The following is a 21,087-nucleotide window of genomic DNA, read 5'->3' on the forward strand; positions in this document are numbered from 1 at the left end:
GCCCTCACAGTGTGACTTGTGGGGAGAGTCTTGGGTCAATCAGTGTTGTCCTGACCTCTGAAGGCGCTGGTGCTAAGGGCAGCCATGGGGTGGTCAGCCAGGTCGCCACACCCAAACCCCAGTAAGACCCCTGGTCGCCAAGACGCAGGTGTGCGGGCTGGAGCACCGTTTGCCGGAGGAACCAGCACTCACACCGGCCCACTGAGCCGAGGGCCGCAAACAGGGATAGGAAGCCACATCCCCACCCCCGTGCCTCCCTTCCAGCTATCTCCACGCCCCTGTTCTCTGCCCTCCTTGCCTGGCAGCGTCCCTGACCAGTCCTTGTGCCACCTGCGGCACAAGGTTGTCGGGACTGCAGCACCTTCAGCCTCCCAGCAGGTGCCGAGGGGCGTGGGGTGGGGGTCGGCAGCACTGGCCCACCTTGGAGGCAACTTGCAGGGATGGCCGCCTGCTGCCCCCGGCGCCTCCCTGTCGGCCCTCGCCAGAAGCCACCTTTCCTGCTTCAAGAATATTTGTTCTTTAAAAAGAAGTGGAAACGCGCGTGTCACAAACACTGGCCCTCTCAGGCCACGCCTCGCTGGTCTAGCTTACGGTTCAGTGACATCGGAGGGGCTGTGGGGTGCCCCCCCAGGCCCTTCCTTCTTGCACAGCTGCAGCTCTGGGCCCGCCAACACCCCCTGGACTCCCAGCCCTGCCACCCCCCCGCTGCTTCCCGTCTCCGCGGCTTTGCCACCTTTCTGGAGGAAGAGACTCAATGTCCCTGCCTGGCAGCGTGTCTGGGGGCCTTTCTGTGCCGTTCCAGCAGGACATGGTCCATCTTTCCTGGAGTGCTCAACGAATGGAGGGAGCCCGTGTCCCCATGGGACCCTCCCAGGCACCACGTCGCCCCCATGCTTGGGGCCCCTCACACACCCAGAGGCGCCACGCCTTGGGGTGGCTGGGCTCCAAAGCCACACCTGAGGCAAAAGTGGCTGTGACCAGAATCGCTGTGGATATTGCTTAGGACCGTCCACACGGCCCCAGCGTCGGCACGCGGCCTCTACCTGGCCGGGCTGGCCCTCCTCTATCCGGGAGGTGGGGAATTTAGCTGGCTTGTTAGGGGGCCATGCGGCCTGAGAGACACATATTGTTACACTCTGGACACGCGGGGGTCTCCCTGGTGGCGCAGGGGCTAAGTGTCAGCACTGTGAAGCTATCCATAGTCTCTGCAGCATGAGTTCAATCCCCAGCTGGCCGGGAGCTACCCACATGGCGCAGCAGACCTCTCCTGTCTCCCCGCTGCTCCCCCCAGCAGTGGATTTCAGTAGATCTGCCTGTTCTGCTCCCCACTCTGTCTCTGGTGAATCCTCTCACCCCTCGCACCTCTGGCCTGCACCCCAGCTCTTCTATGCATAAATAAATAAATCTTTAAAAAAACCCAAAAAACCTTCTAGACACGTGTTTGGAGCCTCAAGATGTTCAGACACGAGACAAACAGGAAACGGAGGTCAGCTCTGGGTGCCGGGCTAGGAATCTCTTGTCTCTGGCTTAGGGGCCGCAGCTCATCGGGTAGAGGCCTGCAGAATTTCTCACTCATGGGGTCACCTCGGCATTAAGTTGAACCTCGACTCGCTAGAGCTGGGGGGTGAGTGCTGCCGATCCTGAGGGGAGCACCCGCATCTGTGCGCTCACAGCCGATGGGGTCCAGGACGGGCCACCTCACCCTGAAGGGTGGACATCCCACCCTGCCAGAGAGTGGGCGCTCCCTGAGGGCAGGCAGGATGCCTTGTTCCTCTGCATCCCGCTGTGTCCCACTGGGACCCTGGCATGAAGGGCATTTGAATAGCGGAAAACTGCTCACCGGCTTGGGCGTGTTCAGGCTGGACCCTGAGCACAAAAAAGCAAGCTGCAAAATACCTCGCAGACACCACGCCATGTCACTCCCAGGCCGCAATTCATGCGTGGAAAGAGGACCCGAGAGACAGAGAGGGGTATCCCCCCGGTTATCTCCAGGTGGTGCGTTCCTAGTGGATTTCCCTTTTTTGCATTTTGAGAGTTTTCTATTCCTAAACTTTCTAGGATGTCCTTTGTTATTTTCTCAAGGAAAAATGTTTGTAAAAATAAAATAAAGTTGTATGTACTTAAAAAATAAAATCTCCATTCGAGACAGTCACAGGAGAAAATAACTCCAGAGGTGAGCTTGTGTGTCAGAAGCAGCCAAGGCCCAGTGACCACGGCAAAGCCCAGCTGGTGAGGGCTGGGGAGAGGGTGCCGGCCCGGTGGGGGGAGGAGAGAAAAGTCTCCATGTGTTAGGCACCTGGGGGTCTGCTGGGACCAGGGTCTCCTTCGGTTGGGGTTCAGCAACCTCTGGGCCCAAGGTCTTCCTCATCAGGGTCTTCTCTCCTGCAGGCGGCCCTGACTCTGAGCCCTGAGAAGTTCACAGGCAGCATGCAGGACTAAGCAGGGCTTCCCCTGCCCCCCAGAGGTGGGCCCCAGACTGTCTGACAGGTCCTCTTGCTTCTCTTTATTGTGGTCCAGTCTAAGAAATTCAGCTGCAAAGAGCATAAAGTAGCCAGGCGACCATGAACTTCAGAATCAGACTGTCACGAGTTCAAGTCCCTACCACTCACCATGTACCTCAATTCCACCATCTGTAGGGATGATTAGGGATAATAGGGGTGATTATCCTGTCCCTGAAGGGATAAATAGGGATGATTAAACCCCACTTCATGGTACTTTCTGTTGCTTCAGCGAGAAGTGTGTGCATGTGGGGAGAGGGACCTGGGTGGTTCGAGGGCACCAGCCTGGGGGTAGCAGGAAAGCACTGGCCTATGGGAGAATAAGTGGTTTACTTGACCACTCTCCCCTGGGAGAACTTCCTTGCTGGCTCACAGGTGAGATCAGGTCTGAGACCTGGGAGCAAGGGCTTGTGGGTTGAATTGTGTTCACCCCCAAAAGGAAAGTCACTTCGAAGGCCCCCCAGTACCTGTGAATGTGACCTTCCCGGCAAATAGGTTCCTTGCTGATGTGGTCAGGTTAAGGTACGCTCATTAGCACAGGTGTTTAACCCAAACTGAAGGGGAGACCCCGACCCCAGGAGACCATATGTGACGAGGGAGGCGGAGCGGAGCGAGGAGCAGGCCGGGAAGGGGTGGATTGGCATGGATGCCGGACAGAGGCAGGGCAGGCCGCTCCTCTCCAGGCTTTGGCGGGGCCATGGCCCACCAGACCTTGAGGCTGGACTTGTGGCCCCAAACTGTGAGCAATCAACGTCTGTTGCTTTAAGCCACCCATGTTTGGTACTTTGTTCTGGCAAATCTGGGACACTAGTGAAACGGGTAACTTACTGTGGTACTACCGCTAGTAGAAACGCTTCTGAGGAGACGGGATGTTCCTGCTCATCACTTGGCAGTCGACTTTGGGTCACTCCAGAGAAGAACCTGTCTAGTCCAGACCCTTCCTCTGCCTCCTCTTGGTGGGGGCAGCTCCTGTCTCGGGCTGGGTTGGGTTTTCCTTCTCATTGTCCTCTGCTTTGCAGCCAATCTTGGTCTGGCTGCTCAGCCCTCCAGCCATGTTGCACACCCAGTATTCTTGCCCCTTCCTCCTTCACTGGGCTGCAGCCAGGGGAGGGGTGGGGACAGTCAGGGCTGGCGGGGAAGCTCCAAGGCTGCGCTATAAGACCCAGGCACACCACGCAGACCTCCACGGAGGGACCCCCCAAACTCGCAGTGGGGGCCCTCGATACTGCAGGCCCGTGCAGCTCCCAGGCTTCTCAGGAGACCTTCCCTGACCCCATCCCCTGGGCCAGCTTCCCAGGGAAGGTGCACATGGGCACCTGCAGTGGCCAGCAGCTCCTTGTGCTCAGTTTAGCTACATGATCTCATGTGCCTGCCCAAGGGTGCAAGTCGTTATGCCCAATTTACAGATAGGGAAGCTGAGGCACGCAGGATCCATCAGTTCTGTCAAAGCCACTGTTGGTGAAGCCACCCAGTGGGTCCTGTGTCCACTCCTGGGAGACCGGCCTGATGGACTCTTGATGTCATCAGAAAGGGGGCTAGGAAGAGAATGGAGGTGACTGGGCTGGACTCTCCATCATGAAAGAAAGACAAGCTGGAGCTGAAGGCTCAGGGATGACCCCAAGAGACTGTGCAGATGAGGGGGGGCGGCGCCGGGATGGTGGTCTGAGAAGAGGGGTGTAGGAGGCCCCAGAAGCTCACTCCTAGAAGCAGCTGCTCTCCCACAATGTGCAAATCACCGGGAGCAGCTCAGGATGCGGGGTAGGTGGGGCAGTTAGCAGCGAACAGTGGTCATGTCTCTCCCTAGCAGGGTCCCCTGCATCTCCCTTGGGTGGCAGAAGATGAGCTGGTGGGGTGGGGGGGCCCCTGAAGTAGGGACGGGAAGCTGGGGTGATGAGACCGGCACAGTAGGCACTGTGCTTGGGCACCCGCCCGGTTTTGGAGACAGAGCCCCAGGAGCCAGCTCGGACACCGTCCAGCACCCTGGCCTGGACAGGACCTATTTTCTACGTCCCCGTTTTCTATGACAAGAGCATAGTGCACCGATCAAAGATCTTAAAAGACACAAAATCAGAGTTGTCTGCTAGAATTTGGCATGGGACCCCCAAATCCCCACTCCTCTGACTCCCCTCTGTGGGCCACCCTGACTGCCAGGAGCACTGGACTGAAAGCATTCATCTGGCCAACAGACCTTTATGGGTACCCACTGGGCGCCAAGCACGTTAGGGATGTGGGGTGAGAACTCACGGCTCTGGCCCCTGTGGCCTTTGTTCTTGGTTTGGCTGGAGCTGGGATACAAACACCAAGTACCCCTGCACACCTGAACACACCCACCCACCCAAGTACACCCATCCACCCGAGCACACCCAAACACACCCACCCACCCAAGCACACCTGCACACCCAAGTACACCCACCCACCCAAGTACTCCCATCCACCCGAGCACACCCAAGCACACCTGCACACCCAAGTACACCCACTCACCCACCTGAGCACACCCACCCACCACCCAAGTACACCCGTGCACACCCACTCACCCGTGCACACCTGCACACACGAGCACACCCCAGTACACCTGCACACCTGCCTGGCAGAAACTCTTCCATAGCAACAAGCTACAAAGAAATTGCAACAGAGGGCTTTGGAGGGAGGGGGTGCTGTGTGTGCGTGTGTGTGTGGCCTGTTTACAGATAGGACAGTCAAGGTGTCCAGTGATGTGCCTGCACTGAGGCAAGCCTCTGGGCACCTGCCCCGGTCCTCACGCCAGCTGCCTGACCTGGGCTGTGCAGCCCCCTCCAGCGGGGGGCTACTGCCTGGGGCGGCTCAGCCCAGGATGGCTCAGCCTAGGACTGTGTCTGCAGTGCCCTGCAGCCGCCCAGGACTTGGGATGGAGCTGGCATCTCTGCTTGACAGGTGAGGAGCCCGAGCTGCAGAGGTGGAGCCATTTCCCCAGGTCTCACAGCTCTGTGCCCACCCGCTGCACTTGCTGTCGGATATATACACACACACACACACACACACACACACACACACACATATACACACGCACATGCAAGCGCGCAGTTTCTGGTGCGAGCAGTCTCGTCCCCTCTCCTCTCATGCCCGAGGGAGCTGTGTGTAGGGGTGCAACACTAACCCGCCAGCCCCCACAAACAGAAGGCGTCACCTGGGCAAACAGCCCCACCCCTCGGAACCCCATGCCCACACTTGCTGGTGCCGCAACCTTCCCCAGCGGGGCCTCCTCTGTGCCAGCATCTCGACTGCCTTACCTTGCCCCCTCAACCCCAAGCCCCGCATCACGGCTGCACAAACTGAGGCTCGGCGAGGGTGAGCCCACAGCTGGGAGCAGTAAAGCGCACGTCTTGTCTGCCTGACCGCCGCAACCCTCGTTTTCTTCTTTTTCCATTTGTTGTCCACTCCTCGCTACCAGCCTGTCCCTCTCCACCGCCCTCTGCCCCCGTCTCCGACTGTGCGCAGGGTGGGGCCTGGCCAGTGGCTTGGTGTTGGCCTGCAGCAGAGGCCTCAGTCCCGGCATTGATGGCGTTGGGTTGGGCAGTTCTGTGCCGCTGGGGGCAGGCGCAGTCCTGGCTCACACAGTGGGGAGCAGCACCCCAGGCCGCTACCTGCTAATGCCATAGCATCACCGGGCTCCTCTGGTGACAACCCAAAATGCCCCAGACATGATCAAATGTTCCCTGGGGGGGAAAACTAGCTCTCCCATTGAGACCCACTCTTCATAGACTTGGGGATCAGGGTCAAGTGGATTATAGCCTGTGTCCCCCGTTAGATGAGGAGCAGCTGGAGGGCACGGAGAGTGCCTGGCATGTAGGGAGTGCTGTTGAAAGGAGGATGGATGATGGATGGATGACGGATGGATGGATGGATGGGAGGGTAGATGATGGATGGATGGATGGATGATGGTGGGTAGACGGGAGGATGCATGGCGGGTGGATGACGGGTGGATGACGGATGGATGACGGGTGGATGGCTGGGTGGATGGCTGAGTAGACATGCTGTGTATCAGGACCGGGCGTGAAGGCCCAGCTTTCTGTCCAGATCTGGGCTGGCGGGGGGCACGCGCCTTCCCCTCTGGGCCTGGTCCCATCCGCCATCACTTAGGTGCGGTCATCATAGCCCTGTCAGCCATGGATGTCCTGGCCTGGCAGCCGCCACGTGTCACCTCAGAGGTGTGCATCTAAGGGCTATGGAGCAGTTGTCCCCAGGCTGGACGCTGCTCAGGCCTGAGCTCCCGTCTTGTCCTCCCCCTCAAGTCCACTGGATCACGGAGAGATGGCCCCCCGCCCCACGCAAGCCCCAGTACGGGGAGCTGGCTCCTTTTCTGGGTGTGTGTCTTGAAAGGAAAAACACATAACCTCAAGGGTAACCAAATACCCAACTCGTGATGCCCAGCATCACACCCCCCAAATCCACCTATTCATGAGCTTAACAAAAAACTTCTTTAGGGGACACTGTAAGCCCATTGAGAGGGGGGAGCTGTGGCCTCTCACACACCCAGGCCGGCCGCAGGGCCGCCCTACACACACACACACACACACACACACACACACACACACACACACACACACACAGTCTCTCTCTCTCTCTCTCTCTCTCTCCCCCCTGCTTACAAGGACGCTCTGAGATTTTAAAAGTAAACTCCACAGTTTCCGTTCTTGCCCTGGGTTCAACTTTTGAAAAAAGGAGCTGTTTCACCGTTCTCCCTGCAAATCCCCCTCTCTGTCCTCCCCCTGCTGCACGCCTGCCCCAGCCCTACCTTTGCCCGCCTCCCCCTGCTGTCTCCACTCCATCCAGGGCTAGGGGTATCCAGTAGGCTTTGGGGGGGAGAACAGCCACCCCCAGGGAAGAAGGCGCAGCGAGGGCTCCCCTTTCGCCCTCTGAAGGGGGCTTCCGGAAGGAAGGATCACAGCAGTGAAGCTCCCTTGGGGTCCAGGGCAGGCCCGTGAGGACTCCCCCTGCCCCATGATGGTAGGAGGGGCCCCTGTTCCAGGATGGGCTCTTCCCACAGGCCCCTGGCCCAGGGCAACATTTCAAGCCCGGCCGCTGCCAGTAGGCCTGTCCCTGCTCCTGCTCCAGCAGCCCCTGCCAGCCTCGCGCCTTCTCTGCGGAGATGCTAAGGTCCGGTTCCTACCAGTGGGGGCGCCCTGGCCTGCGCCTCGGGCTGTAGCCAGGGCCTTCTGGGGTGGAAGGAGCATTGAGTCGGGTCTGTCCAGCTTCTCTGTAAGTAGCGCACGGCCCGATGTCAAGGGCGCACATGGCTGCACGTGTCTGTATATGCTGGAAACCCGCACTCCGCAGGACTGCAATGTACCTAACATGTGGACGCATCTAGAAGGAGGCTCATGCCCACTCCACGGCGGCACAAGGAGCTCGTTCCTGCCTGTGTCATTAACTCCCCACTAAACTGGCTTCACAGCCTGCAGCTGTTCAAGTCCTGGGTTGGGGGCCCACAGGACAGACGGACTGGTGACGTAAGCAAGGGCCTGTGTCATAGGCAGAACTGGTTCTGGAAGGCATCATTCAAAAAACCCACACCAAGAGCTGCAGGAATGGCGTTTGCTAAGAGAACAGTGGAAACTGGTACTGTCCTGAGCTTACAGTGTGTGACCCCCAGGGGGCCTGGAAACCCTTAGCAGAGAGGAGCTGAGGGTGCCTGCCTGCAGCTGGGCAGCCAGAAACCCCTCCAGAGGGGTAGAGCATTCAGGGGGCGGCCTGGCACCCCTTTCTTCACCATCCCAGGAGCCAGCTTTCTCTTGGGGCTCTGCCAGCTCCGTGTGGTGGGGTGCAGGCTGCCTGGGATAGGGGGGTGAGGGGGTGAGGAAAAGTGTGGGGACAGGACTTCACCACTCAGGCACCCAGACTCCCCCCAGATAAGTAACATTTCCTTCATTTCAGCCTCGGGACTGTTCTGCTCCGCATTGACCAGATAATAAAGAGAGACTCAATTTGATGATTTTCATTGAAATGTTTAGGAAAAGAAAAACTACTTCCTACTAAAATGAGCAAGGCAGTAACAGGTTTACGTCAGGGAGCTTGCCTCAGGCCGGCACAGGGACCCCTCCACCATGGTCGCTGCCCACCCAGCCCCAACTGAGCACAGACAGAGCGGGGAGCCCGAGCCCCTCAGCAGGTCTGCGGGGTTAGGGGCGACCCTTGCGGCTGGAAACGGCATACATGCACATCCGATTTCAGCACAGCCCCACGAACCTGGAAATTCCAGCATTTTTCTGAGCAAGCTTTTCTTCTTTCTGACAATTCCTTCATCCCAAAGCTTTTAAACTGGAGGGACCTTATGTTCTGTAATTTTGGGGGGTTAGAGTCACCCCAACACTGCTCCCACTCCTGACAAGGTTTGGGGTTTTCTCCCCCAGTGCCCGTCCATTCCAACACACCTACATGGATCTTTACTGAGCCTCCTAAACTGCCTTGTCCAGGGGTGCAAGCCCCCCGATTGCCCTTTTTCCCCTGAAACCCAGAAGACAAGCAAGAGAGGGGAGAATTAGAGCCCAGACTTCCAGGCTCTGAAATCAGCGGAGCGGGGTCCAGTCCCATCCCTGGCCCGAAGTCTCCGTGCGACCTTTAGAAAGTCACCGCACCTTCCCAGTTCACTCTCCCTCAACTTGAGCTGAGACGGGTGTTTCCAAGGTCCAGGGTTCCCCCAAACAGTCAGATGGCCACCCACCGCAGCTTCCAGAACCAGCAGCCCCACAACACCCCTTGGCATCTTCCCCCCGTCCTCCAGAAACCGCGCCCCAGAGCTGGAATCTAAGCATTAATCAAAATGCAGGGTCCGGCTCCATAGCGGCGAAGCCCAAGGAGGCCATCAACCCTCCCACAACTCCAAGCAGGGCAGCGATGGAAAAGTTTGGGTTGGCCCCTGAAGGCCAACAGGAGACACCCTTTACCCCACAGTTGGCTCTGGCCTCCATGGCCGTGGCCTCGACACTGACAACCGTCCTCCCGGCCCCAGGGTTAGAAGGGGCTCCTGCTCCATCACTGACTGCATCTGCTGCGCAACCCAGAGGGAAACTGTCTGAAGACACGTGTCCTCGACTCCCTCTCTTGCCCGAGAATGCCCCTCTTGGTGGCACTGCGCTCAGCCCTGGCGCAGCAGCCCTGTCCTGGGTTCTGCTGGTTCCTCTGGACTTCTTGGCCACCGTTTGGGGTGCCCCGTGGCTCCTGGAGCTGACCAAGCTGCCAAGGGCGCCCACCCTGCCTTCCCTCACCTCCGCTTCCACACCTGCTGCTACCTGAGCCTCGGGGCACACGTTTGCGGCACTGGCCCTCACCCTGCCCAGGAGGCTGCTGCACCTGGGGCCCGCCGGCAAGGCGCATGGAGACAAGCAGCTCCTCCGGTTCAGAAGTGGATTCGGCGGGACTTGAACCCACATCCCCTGCCGCTGAAGTGGCCACCTGCAAGCAGGGCTGGTCCCAGACCCGGGCTTGGACCACAGGAAGGGCAGCTGGAGCAGAGGCGCCAGTGCTGTACTGAATGTGGGGGACAGGCGCAGGAACCCCTCAGTGTCCTTCCCCATTCAGTGAGTCTGCAACAGCCAGAAAGTTTGCCCAAGTTCACTGCGGATGCTGGTGGGTGTGGGGAGCCCCCTGCAGCACGTCCCGGGGAGGCAGCCAGGCAGCGCAGCCCCGGGACAGGGGAGCAGCCCCATCACCGCGCGGGCTGCCCGGGCGCCCCCGCCGCGCGGGGACAGTTACCTTGAAGAGTTGCGCTCCCTTCTCCAAGAACTTCAGTCCCTTACACCTGGCGAGGCCGCCGGGGCTCCTGGGGCCGGGAGGCCCGGGTCTCGGGGCGCCGCGGGGGAGACGCTCTGCGCGGGCGCTGCGCACCCCTCCTCCTGCCGGCGTCCTGTCCGCAGGTCCCCTTCGGCGGTGGCCGCAGCGGCGGCGGCCGGGTGGCGGGGTCGCGGCTGGCGGAGGGAAGGCGCCCGCTGGCACCCGCTGGCGCCCGCTTCAGGGGCCGGTCGGAGGGTCCGGAGAGCGAGACCTTGAGCCGCGGCGCGCGCGTCCCCAGCTCCGCGAGCCCCTTCTGAGCGGCGGGGAGGTAGGTGGGCGGGCATGGCGCGCGGTGACACATACATAGGGGCGGGCGGGGGCGGGGAGGGCGCGGGGCGGGCGGGGGCGGGCGGGGGCCCGCGCCGCTGCAAACCCCACCCCCGGGGGGCCCGGGGGCGGCGGCAGGGGGAGGGGAGGCGGGCGCGGCCGGGGCGCGCCGGACCCTGGCTCGGGACCCGCGCGCCCGGGGAAGCCGCCCGGCGCGCAGGGCGCGAGAGGAGCGCGCCGGCCGCCCCGGGGCCCGCGGCAGGAGGGCGGCGCGAGCCGGGCTGGAGGGCCCGCGTCTGCATTGCGGTCGGCGGCTCCGCAGCGGAGAGGCCCGGGCGGGCTGCGCCCCGGAGCGCCCGCGGCGGACCCGGCTCCCCGGCGCGGCGCGGGGCCCGCAGCCGACACCCGCGGGAGGAGACGAGGGCGCGGCCCCTGCTCCCGGCCGCGCCGTGGAAGGACCCTCCCGAGGAGCTGACCCAAAGTTTTTGGGGATGGGGTGCGCCGGGACAGCAAGGGGGGCGGGGAGAGAAGGGGGTAAGGGGACCCCGCGGAGGTGCGCTGGGGGCTGGCAGCCCCGGGACCAAAGGATGGGGTCATCAAAACCAGGGCGAGACCAAGGACATCGCAAAGGAAGCAGGACGTCCCGGTACCTTCGCGCCAGAGACAGCCCTCCTGAGTGAGTGTTTCCAGGCAAAAGAATAAAAAAGAAAAAAAAGAAAAAAAACCCGACTTTTGCAAGCCCTCTGTGAGCCTCCTACTGACCGTACATGAATTTCTCATTTAATTTTCTCAGATCCCAATGGGGTAGATTTTACGGCCCCACTCCCCCAAGGTGGGTTTGAATTCACACCCTCGGTCTCGCTGCACAGGCTGCTGCTTCAGCTGGGCCACTTTTCAGGGGTCCTGGCTGCCTGGTGGCCTTTGGAGGCCCTTCTGGGGGACAGGGGTGGTGCTTCATGCAAAGATCCAGTGACTCAGGCAGGACCCGCTTGGTGCCTCCTTGGTCAAGGACTGGAGAAGAGCAAGAAGCGACACCTCTGTGGGCTGCCTGTTAGGGAGACCAGGCACCCAGCTTCTCCATGGTTAAAGGCACTGATGCCTCAGTTTCCCTGGGGGACCCGCTCTGGATTTGTGTGGGTATTTTACCGGCATCTCTGCTTGTGGGCAGGGTTAGGTCTGGCCTTCCCTGCACTGGGGAGCTCCCCCTTCCCTGCACTGGGGAGGGGCGGGGAGCACCCCGCCCACCAGTTCCTGAACCTCCCTGACTGCCCTGTCCCAGTGCTGGTGGTTCTTGGCTCCCCCCTTTTCTACCCACTCTGTTGGTTTCTAAATTCAGGCCACTTTGGGCACTGCTGACCTGCTGGCAAGCCCCTCGTGGAGAAGAGCATCTTCCCTCTCAGAGAAACGGGGTGAAGTCATGTTGGTTACTGATCTCGATGGCTGGACCAGGGGAAATGACCCTTCTAGAAAAGACCAGGTCTTAAAATTCCAGCAGGTGAGGTCACAGATTCCCATGCCATTGTTTGCCTTATGCCCTAGGTGAGAACACACTGCACCCTCCCCTGTAAAGTGGGGCCCTGTCTGCCATATATCCCGGACCAGGAAGCACAAGTCCATTCAAGGACAAAGAGGAACCAGGCCGGCCATCTCGGCAATGAAGCTTTGTAACCAGGGTATGGAAGGTGCCATGAGCCCATGTTTGGTACAGCTGCCTGCCAGGTGGCTGCTGTTGCCAGTTTACACACCAAGGTGCTGAAAATTGAAGGGGGTTGGGAAGATACAGCCCTCGGTGGCATGTGGACCCCCCAATTGGCTCTGGTGTCTGCTGGTTGTGTGGGCTCTCTGGTCTGACAGCCCTCTGTCCTGATTCTCAACCTTTCCAGGCTGCCTGAGCCCATCCACGGCCAGAAGAAAGTTCTAAAGCCCTTGCTGCTCAAGTGTGGTTTATAAACTGGCAGCGTCAGCTGGGAGCATGCAGGAAATGCAGAATCTCAGGTTCCCCAGGCCCTCTCCCCCCGACTTGGAACCTGCATTGGAGTAAGATGCTCCGGTGTAAAGTCTGAGAAGCTCGTTCCTGCACAGAATACAGAATGCGAGCATCTCAGAGCTGGGAGCCTCAGGCATGGGGAGAACTGCCCTCGCAGGGATAGGTCAGTCCCCTCCTTGAGTGTCCCTGAGAAGAATAGCAGACAATGGCTTGGCTCCTGTCTGAGGCCACACCCCATTTTTCTGTGTTTGTAGCATTCAGGCAGCTCTGTGACTTTATAGAAGCCCCTGCTGGTGAGTGTCACTCAGGGTCCAGCGGGAACAGAACAGGCTCCTTCCCACCTCTTGGTCTTGTCTCCTGAAACTCCCGTTATGGGACAGATCTTTGTGTGTTTGGAGTCAGTGATCATGTTGCCGGTGTCCACCCCTCTCCTCCTTGGTGCCCAGGCATCCCCACCCTACTCTGTCCTTCGTCTGTCTCCATCAGCAGACCTCTGTCCACTCCCATTCTGCCTCGGGCAGGTTTGGAGGGCCTGTGTCTTATGTAAAGACTCATTCTGAACTGAACACAGTACTCCTATTAGTGTGCTCAGCCCTGGGGTGAGCTCACCTCCTTTGTCAGGGTGCTATACTTCTGTTAATGCAACCTATATTTATGTGCTTTTCTGGCAGCAGCAATGTGGCTCATTCTGAACGTGTAGCCAGCTCAGATCTTTCCATCTGTATATGCTGCTGGGGCCCAATGTCACCCATGGCTTGTCTTGGCACAGTAGGTCATTCTAATCCAAGCCAGGACTTTATCTTGGCCTCTCTTAAAGATTACCCTTCTAAATTCAGCTCACTCCTCCTTGGATCCTGGGTCTGTCTTTTGTTGTGTTTGCTCTTCCTCTCAGCAGCAGATCATCTCTTAAGCTGACCGGTATTCACATCTGTGTTGTCCCTCAGGTTGTTCAGAAAAGCGTTTCAGGGAACCCGGCCTGGGGCTCTGGAGACAGCCCTTCATGAGGCCAGGGCTCCCTCCCCCGCCTGTTATGACTAGGTAACATGTCACCCACCAACATAATGGCTTAAAACAAGAGTCACTTATTCCCTCTCCTGGCTTCTATGGGTCAGGACTCAGCAGGAGCTTGGCCAGGCCTTTCTGACGTGAACTGTCTCACAAGACTGCAGTCAGCAGAGGCCTGCCCTGGCCTGGAGTCCCAGGTCTCAGTCGGCACTCACATGGCTGGCCTGCCGGTGTGGGCTGGTAGCCTTGATTCTTCTCTGGATGGGCTGCAGAGCGGCAGCCTGTGGCTTGGTGACTGGCTTCGTGTCTCTGTGGCTTGGTGACTGGCTTCTGCTACCGTGACGACCCAAGAGTCCAGTGGAGCTGCGATGCCTCCACGTCCTGGCGCTGTGAGGCACACACGGTCACATCCCCTGCCTTCAGCGCCCGCACGGGGACAGCCCTGAGCCAGCAGGAAGAGACACCCCAGGGAGTGAATACCAGGGGATGGGGGTCTGGGGGCATCTTGGAGGCTGTCTGCCTCCATCCATGTAAGCATCACCAGGGAGGGCTGTTTCCGTCTCTTGTGGGGCGTCACACCGGTCCCCACATAAGGTGTCTGCAGGGCTTCTCCGAAGCCTGCACCAGCCAAGGTTTCTCCATCACCCCGTTTCTCCTGGAATACAGTGCAAGGCTCACAAGTCCTTTACCTGCCTCCCAAGGCCATTTCTTTCTGGATCCCTCGCTCTCTGGAGACCTGCGTTTGTGGCGCCCCCTCTAAACCATTGCTCCCAGGACTGTGTGCACACGCTGGGGCTGACCCAGGTGCCGGACAGCGCTCCTTGGGGATGCTGCTCCTTCCACTGGGCCAAGATGGCTGTTGTGGTGTTTGTCACATGTCGGGCTGATGCTGAGACTTGTGGATGGTTCAAGCCCACAGGGTGTTTTCACAGTGGCCACCAGGAAAGGCCTCCATGTCTGTCTCCAGCCATACACCAGGGAGGAGGAGAGAGGTTCCCTGTGAGCTCCAGCTCGGGCTGTGACTCCACTTCTGGCAGTCACATGGCTTCTTTCTTTCCCCACCAAATCCCTTATCTGGGGACCTCCCTGGTGGCACAAGGGGTTAAGACACAGCCTATGAAGCTATCTGCAGCCTCTGCAGCACAAGTTCAATCCCCAGCCAGGGCATAGCAGACCTCTCCTTTCTCCCTGGTGCTCCCCTCAGCAGTGTATTACAGTGGATCTGCCTGTTCTGCTCCCCACTCTGTCTCTGGTGAATCCTCTCACCCCTGCACCTCTGGCCCACACCCCAGTTCTTGTATGCATAAATAAATCTTTTTTTAAAAATCCCTTATCTGTGCTGATCCCTTGTTCCTTTCACTGTGCCCCCGCCCCCGCCACTCTACCCTCAGCACCCCCATGAAGTTTGTTAACATCTGCTGGTTTCTGTATTTTCCTTCATCCAGTCCTCCCTGAGAAAAGCCCAATGCTGTCTTGGTCGCCATTCCCAGGACGCCTTCCATTTTGCTGACCTTCATCTTTCTCTGGGGGTAAGAGCATGGCTAGACCGTGTCTTCTTGATTCAAGTGTTTACTGATGGACTTTCGTGAGCTTCCGCGTCCAGCCTCAGAAATGATGCCACCGTGGACTCTGAAGAGCATAGTTGTTTTCATTGATGGGTTAATGTTCTTTGGCCCGAAGCCCATGATGGGGCTCGCTAGGGCTTCCGGTGTTTCCATTAAAGACAAATCCAGATCGCTTTCCGTAGTGGCTGGGGAAGTTTAACCTCGCTGGGTCTTGTGTCTTCATTTGTAAAATGGAGCAACCTCTGAAACGGTGAGAGCGAGAGGCAGTGTCAGAGCTGGCTACGGCGTGGGTTCGCTCTGCGCGGCCATGGCGATTGCAGCTGGACGTGCTGGGGCGAAGCACATCGCTCCTGGCTGCTGGGCCACTCCTCGGAGCGTGGCGGTGAGAAATACTAGATGGAACTTGTGGAGGGAACGTTATGATCCTTTTGGGAAGCAAAGGGCTGTGAACTCTGATAGAGAAAAGCCTTCTTATTGCAGAACTGGGCGGGGGGGTGGGCGGGGGGGAGTCTTCCCAGAACCAGTGGAACATTTGAAAGGTGCCATTTTACTACTTGAACACAGTGCAAGTGACAAACTCGGAGGAAGCGTTCCAGTGCGAGAACTGGACAACAGTGAAACACGTACAGTTCCTCCCGGGCGGTGGGAGAGAATGGCCTGCCGGCATAGGGGCACCCTGGGTCACCTGGGCAGAGAAGCTGAGGGGCAGGGTAGCACCAGCAGGCACAGGGAGGCTCACGATGGATTCGGGCAGATGGATAAAGGAGTGTCCCCGAGCTCTCAGTGGATTTTACAGGCTTCAATATTCTCAGGCACACCAGGCAGGGAAGCTGGCATGCAAGGAGGCAGGCATGGGCCAGGTGGGGTGGGTGGGGTGGGGAGCTGGCAGGCAGGTGGACAGCCAAGCCTCCCAGCCCCGCACGAATCTTTACTCTTTCCCTGGGCTCTCTCTGGGGTTCTCTGGTGTCCTGCCTCCCCAGTAGTCACTCATCCTCCCTTAGCATCCGTTTTCGCAGCCACCTCCCGTCTCCAAGTGACACCCCTTATATCCCTGACCTCCAGGCTCAGGTGTGCACACTTGCACCCACTCTCCAGGTGTCCACAATCAGGCCCATGTATCCCAGGCCCACGCTGGCGAGCGCCTCCGCATTAGCACCGTCAAGGCCGCAGTGATGGCCGCAGAGGCTAGTGGCATAAAAAGCCCCATCAACTTCATTTCCCCTGTAGGCACATTTAAGGAAACTCATTTCTTGATAATTCAGTCTGATTTTCCCCTCTGAGTTCCTAGTAGAGTTTTATTTTGAGCAAAATGCAGCCATTTACAAAGGAGGGGATGACAGCGCGCATTTTGGTCATTGCTAGTGTTGTGAGGGTCGGGAGGATGCAGGGAAGGCTGCTGAGGGGGCTGCTGCAGCAGGAGTTCCCTTCCGCCTCCTCCTCGTGGTCCTCACCATCATCGTCACCAGCCAGGAGGTTTTCCCAGCAGAGCAGGGAGGAGAGGGGAGGGAGGCGCGCTCCCCAGCCCCCCCAGAGCCAGACGTGGCTCCTCTCCCTCTTCCTGTTACTCCAGCCGCCGTGTCCCTGGAGCTGACCGTCCTCTCCTGGCCTCGGCGTCTGACCTCTTCACTTTCTTTCAGTGATAATCGTTGGTTCACTCTGAAAAGTTTTTATTGAAGATTTTCACACATCATAATAGAAATACAAAATTCACACTTCGGTTTTTCCTAGGCCAGCACAGGCTCGCCAGCAGCGCATTATTGATTTATTGATGTGTGATTGTGCTAAGATGCCACCAAACCGATCATCTGAACTGTGTCAAGTGTCCAGTTCAGGGGCATTAAGTGCATCCTCCTGCCCCACAGCCATCCTGGCTTCATCTCGCAGCTCCTCCCCACCCTCAAACTCTGTGCCCATCTCTCAACCTCCTCCCCTCCCCGCTGGCCCTGCCCCCGTTCTACTCACTGTAGAATTCCTACCCCCACGACTGCTTGTGGTGACCAGTGTAGTGCACTCACCCAGTGTCCCTACTGACCGGCTGGTTCACTTAGTGAGCTGGCAGCCAGGTTCCTCTGGGCTGTGACAGGATCAGGACTTCCTTAGTTCATGGACCCTTATTAAACACCACTGTGTGCCAGGACCCGTGCTCGGGGCCTGGTGAAAGCTCACAAGACCCTCTGCTGCACCCTCAGATGAAGAAATCGAGGATACCTTCATTCAGCTGCCCAAGTTCACAGGGTGCTGATAGCGGACCAGGAAACCAACCCAGCCACCAGCTTCAGAGCCTGCACACATTAAAATACAGTCTTAGTAGCAACCATTATTGAGCACCTGCTGTATGCCCAGTGCTGAGCGAGGCAGCTAGGCATTGTGTCCACGTTTTCTCCTCCCTCCACGCTTTCTCGTGATACATAATTTACAGAGAATAAAGTGCCAGGTACGACTTGATGGGTTTCCATCTGCGGGCACTGTTGTAATCACAGCCAAATCAAGACAGAGGGTATTTCAGCTCCTTAGCAGGCTTCCCTGGCCCTTCTGCTCAGCTTACCCCACTGGTCTTGACCTCACTGACAGAGCAGCTGTGTCTGTTTCTGAACTGATAGAAGTGCTGCTTCTCGTGAGCTTGCAACCTGGCAGTGCAAGACCCAGGCGAAGTGACAGCCAGCTGGCCCCACAGTCACTGCTTGGGTCTCACTGTACATGCGTAGTGGGAGTCACGGTGGGGAAGAGAGTGCAGTGCATAGCAGCGGAGCTCCAGCAGCAGTGGGAGAACTAACAGTGGGAGCACCGAGGATGGGAGCACCAGCAGCAGCGGGGTGGGAGAGCTAGTTGTCATAACAGTGCTAGCAGTGGTAGCATCATGCAGGAGTGGAGGTGGTGTCAGAGGCAGGAGGGTGCCAGCAGAGGTAGTGCTGGTACCTCAGCGGTAGTGGTGGGAATGGCAGTGGTAGTGGTTGTTTCTCTGCGAAGTCAAATATCTGGATTTGTAGGTAAAATCAGCTGATGACTAATTAAAAATACAAAGTACATGTGCGTCAGCGCTTGGCCGTGGGCTCTCGGGCTCTGACGGCTGGTGCCCATTTTCAGCCCTGGCGCCTGGCACTTACCCCGTGGCCCCCAGAGACGAGATGACCAGCTGTGCTCTCCTGATCTCCAGCCAGGTCTCCCCACTTAAGGGTCAGGTCCACCGTGGAGCCCAGATCAAGTCAGAAGTCCCAAAGCCACCCCAGCCAAGGATCTGGCTTCCCGTGGGGCACATGGAGTTGGGGCTGGGGCTTCCAGAGCCGCGGAGCAGGTTTAACCTCGGAAGGACGAAGAGGAGAGATGCGATAAAGGCCACCCGGCCGGGACGTGGGGCCCTCGGTGGTTCTTTTTTTTTTTATTAATTATTTTTATTTTATGTATTTTTACGTCATTTTTCATTTTTGTACAGTGTATGCATTTTCATCTTGGTTATAGTCCCCGTAAAATTCCCACCCCCTTGTTTTGATCCTACTCCCTCCTCCACCCATTTTGTGTGTCTGGTTTATAGTTGCCTGTTGATTTTGATTTTTACTTTATTATAATTGGTCTTTTCCCTCGGTGGTTCTTGAAGGAATAGCTGCTGATCTCAAGAAAGCAAGACATCGCCAGGCCCTTTGTGTGTCAATGAAATAAGGACCCTCAGTTATCAAAGGCCACTTAGGATTTAACCCACAAACAGAAGATTCGAGCTGAAGAGGCAGATGTATCTATATGAGGAAATGAGGCCTCGGGGCAACTGACAGCTCAGGGGAACACAGATGTGGGAGGAATCAGATGCAGGGGGATGCCCAGATACAGACGCAGGGGGACGCCTCTCGAGTTCATTTGGAAATAAATAAAAAGTACACTGGAGGGGCAGGCAGCCTCCCCACCCAAGCACCCCCAGAGTAAAAGCCAGCTGATCCCTGGCCCAGGTGAGGGGTCCCACAGCCTGTGCACATCCACCCCCCACATGTGCTCCCCACCCCGGCCCCTCTGCACAGCTGGGGTGGAAATGGGCCTTTTCCAGAGTCAAAAGCCAGAACACAAGGCACCTATTCCCCACGCTGGGCTTGAAATTCTTCCCTGAAACTCCTTGAACTGCAAACACCTCTCCCGAGTACGCTGAGCATCTTTTCAAATTTCAGACATAAACAGCGACGTGGCCCTTCCTGGCAACCCCCCTCGTTCCCCTGGTAAAAATAGAAAAGGGCTGAGGCGGGACCCGTGGGCACAGTGGGGTCTTGTGGACGTGGGTCACCTGGGTGTTCCTGGCCCTCGCTGTCACGTTGGGGGTGTCTCTGGGGGAGCACGGAGCTGGATCCTCCAGGGATGAGCCCCCCGCCCCGGTCCCTCCATGTGGGCCCAGCACACATCTGTGGTTGTGTGTTCACTCCATGTCCCAGGAGACGCGCTCACCTGCGGTGCTGCCTGGGGTGTCAGCGCTGGGGTGGCTGGAGGATGGGGCAAGGACGCGTGGGGCCACAGGGACCATCGGCAGGACACGTTTCACTGGACGCTCAGTTGCAGATGGCGGGTCCTGAGTGGGGGGGCACTGGGACCCCACAAGCTGGTGAAGGGCTTTTGGGGGTAACAAGGTATCAGCTGTGTGGGCTCCTGCAGTACAGCTGGGAGACTGAGAAGGGCTGAGTGGGCAAGGCCGCCGAGCTAGGGCTTCTGGGCCTGCTCTAGGTCCACTTATGTCCAGACCGTGCCCTTGGCCTCAGTTTCCTCCTCAGTAAACAAAGAATTGCAGTGTTCCACTAGAAAGCTGCAGGGGCAGCCCTCCAGTGTCTTCTACTGCCTGAGCGAGCTCCCCACTTGCCCCCTCCCGTCTCCTGTGGGTCTCCCTGAGGTTTCTCTTTATATTCTCCCTCCACCTCATCTTCAGATTGTACCTAAATATTAGGGGGAAGGCAAATCTGGTATGGAGAGTGGGGACTGTGGCGGGGGGTCACTCTGTGGCACGTACAGATGTCGAGTGATGTTGTTCTTCTGACCAACAGACGTCCAGAGGCCTCCCTCCCTCCCTCACACCTGCTCCATCTTGGGGCACTGCCAGCCCCACCTGGGGCCGGCACCCCGGCCCCTCCATGGACGACGGTTGGCTGGATGACCAGGTCTGTTCTGCTCTCCTTTGCCTCTGGGGGTCTGGGCCGTGTCATGTTCTTGGAAGTGGCCACTGAGTGTGAGCATCACGGCAGGCCTCGCTCGTGCCCGTGGTATCCAGCAGCTGGTCTCACAGACCTAGTCATGTCCCGTCTGGATCTAATGGCCACACACATCTTTCTGTTTTTTAAAAAAAAAAAAAAGGAAACTGAGCCCTGGAGGGGTCCATCACCTGGCTTCAGATCACGCAGTGCGTGGAGCCACAGCAGATTCCATAGCAGAGACTGGACTTCTCCCCACCCTGTGGAAAGTAGAGGTGAGGAAGGAGAGCTGCAGCCAGTGGCGAAGTTCATAACCACCCATTAGGGCCAAGCTGGAGATTTACAAGACACTTACGATGTGGTGAAGCACATGCCAGGACTCAGGTCCACCAAGAACAGACTGGGGGGTTGGTGGCAGGTCACCATCGTGCGCCCTCTGAAACTGCTGCCATCTTGCCGGCTGCCATGGCGCGAGGAAAGAGCTCTGGAAGGTGGGCATGAACAACTGAATGCTCTGCCTAGAGTTGACACAGTGGTCACTTCTGCTTACAACTCCCTGGTTAGAAATAACTACGAGTGGCCCCATCTGGCTAAGGTGGGAGGGGAAGCGTGAGCCCATGAACCAGGAGGAGGCAAAGCTGAACTGTAGGGACCAGCCCCAGTGTCTCGCTGGCCTGTCTCCCAGTGGCCGGGTGAGAACTGGGCCTTCCTGCCTATTTCAGTCCCTGGGACTCCTGTCTTGGGGCCCGGAGTCCTTGCCAGAGTAGGAGAGCATGTCCAGGCACCCTGGGGGCCCCTGGTGACCCTGT

General features: G+C 58.3%; 1 protein-coding gene and 1 long non-coding RNA gene across 3 annotated transcripts in view; one reads left to right on the forward strand and one right to left on the reverse strand.

The window, feature by feature from the left end:
• The window catches only part of ACAN (aggrecan), a 50,465-nt gene extending 37,284 nt beyond the window's left edge, over positions 1-13,181 (reverse strand). For both annotated transcript variants that reach the window (XM_037510007.2, XM_037510006.2), the window contains exons 1-2: positions 13,168-13,181; positions 11,929-12,034 (exon numbers count right to left, since the gene is read on the reverse strand). The gene's annotated coding sequence lies outside the window, so the exon portion shown is untranslated. The remainder of the gene's footprint in view (positions 1-11,928; positions 12,035-13,167) is intronic.
• LOC119244298 (uncharacterized) lies at positions 12,118-15,365 on the forward strand. The gene is made up of 3 exons (XR_005124925.2): positions 12,118-12,244; positions 12,455-12,721; positions 15,009-15,365. It is a non-coding gene; the product is annotated as an uncharacterized LOC119244298 (long non-coding RNA).
• Positions 15,366-21,087: the final 5,722 nt, after the last annotated feature.

This window comes from Talpa occidentalis, unplaced genomic scaffold (genome assembly GCF_014898055.3).
Source record: "Talpa occidentalis isolate TD23 unplaced genomic scaffold, MPIMG_talOcc4v2.1 talOcc4.14, whole genome shotgun sequence".
Taxonomy (NCBI): Eukaryota; Metazoa; Chordata; class Mammalia; order Eulipotyphla; family Talpidae; genus Talpa; species Talpa occidentalis.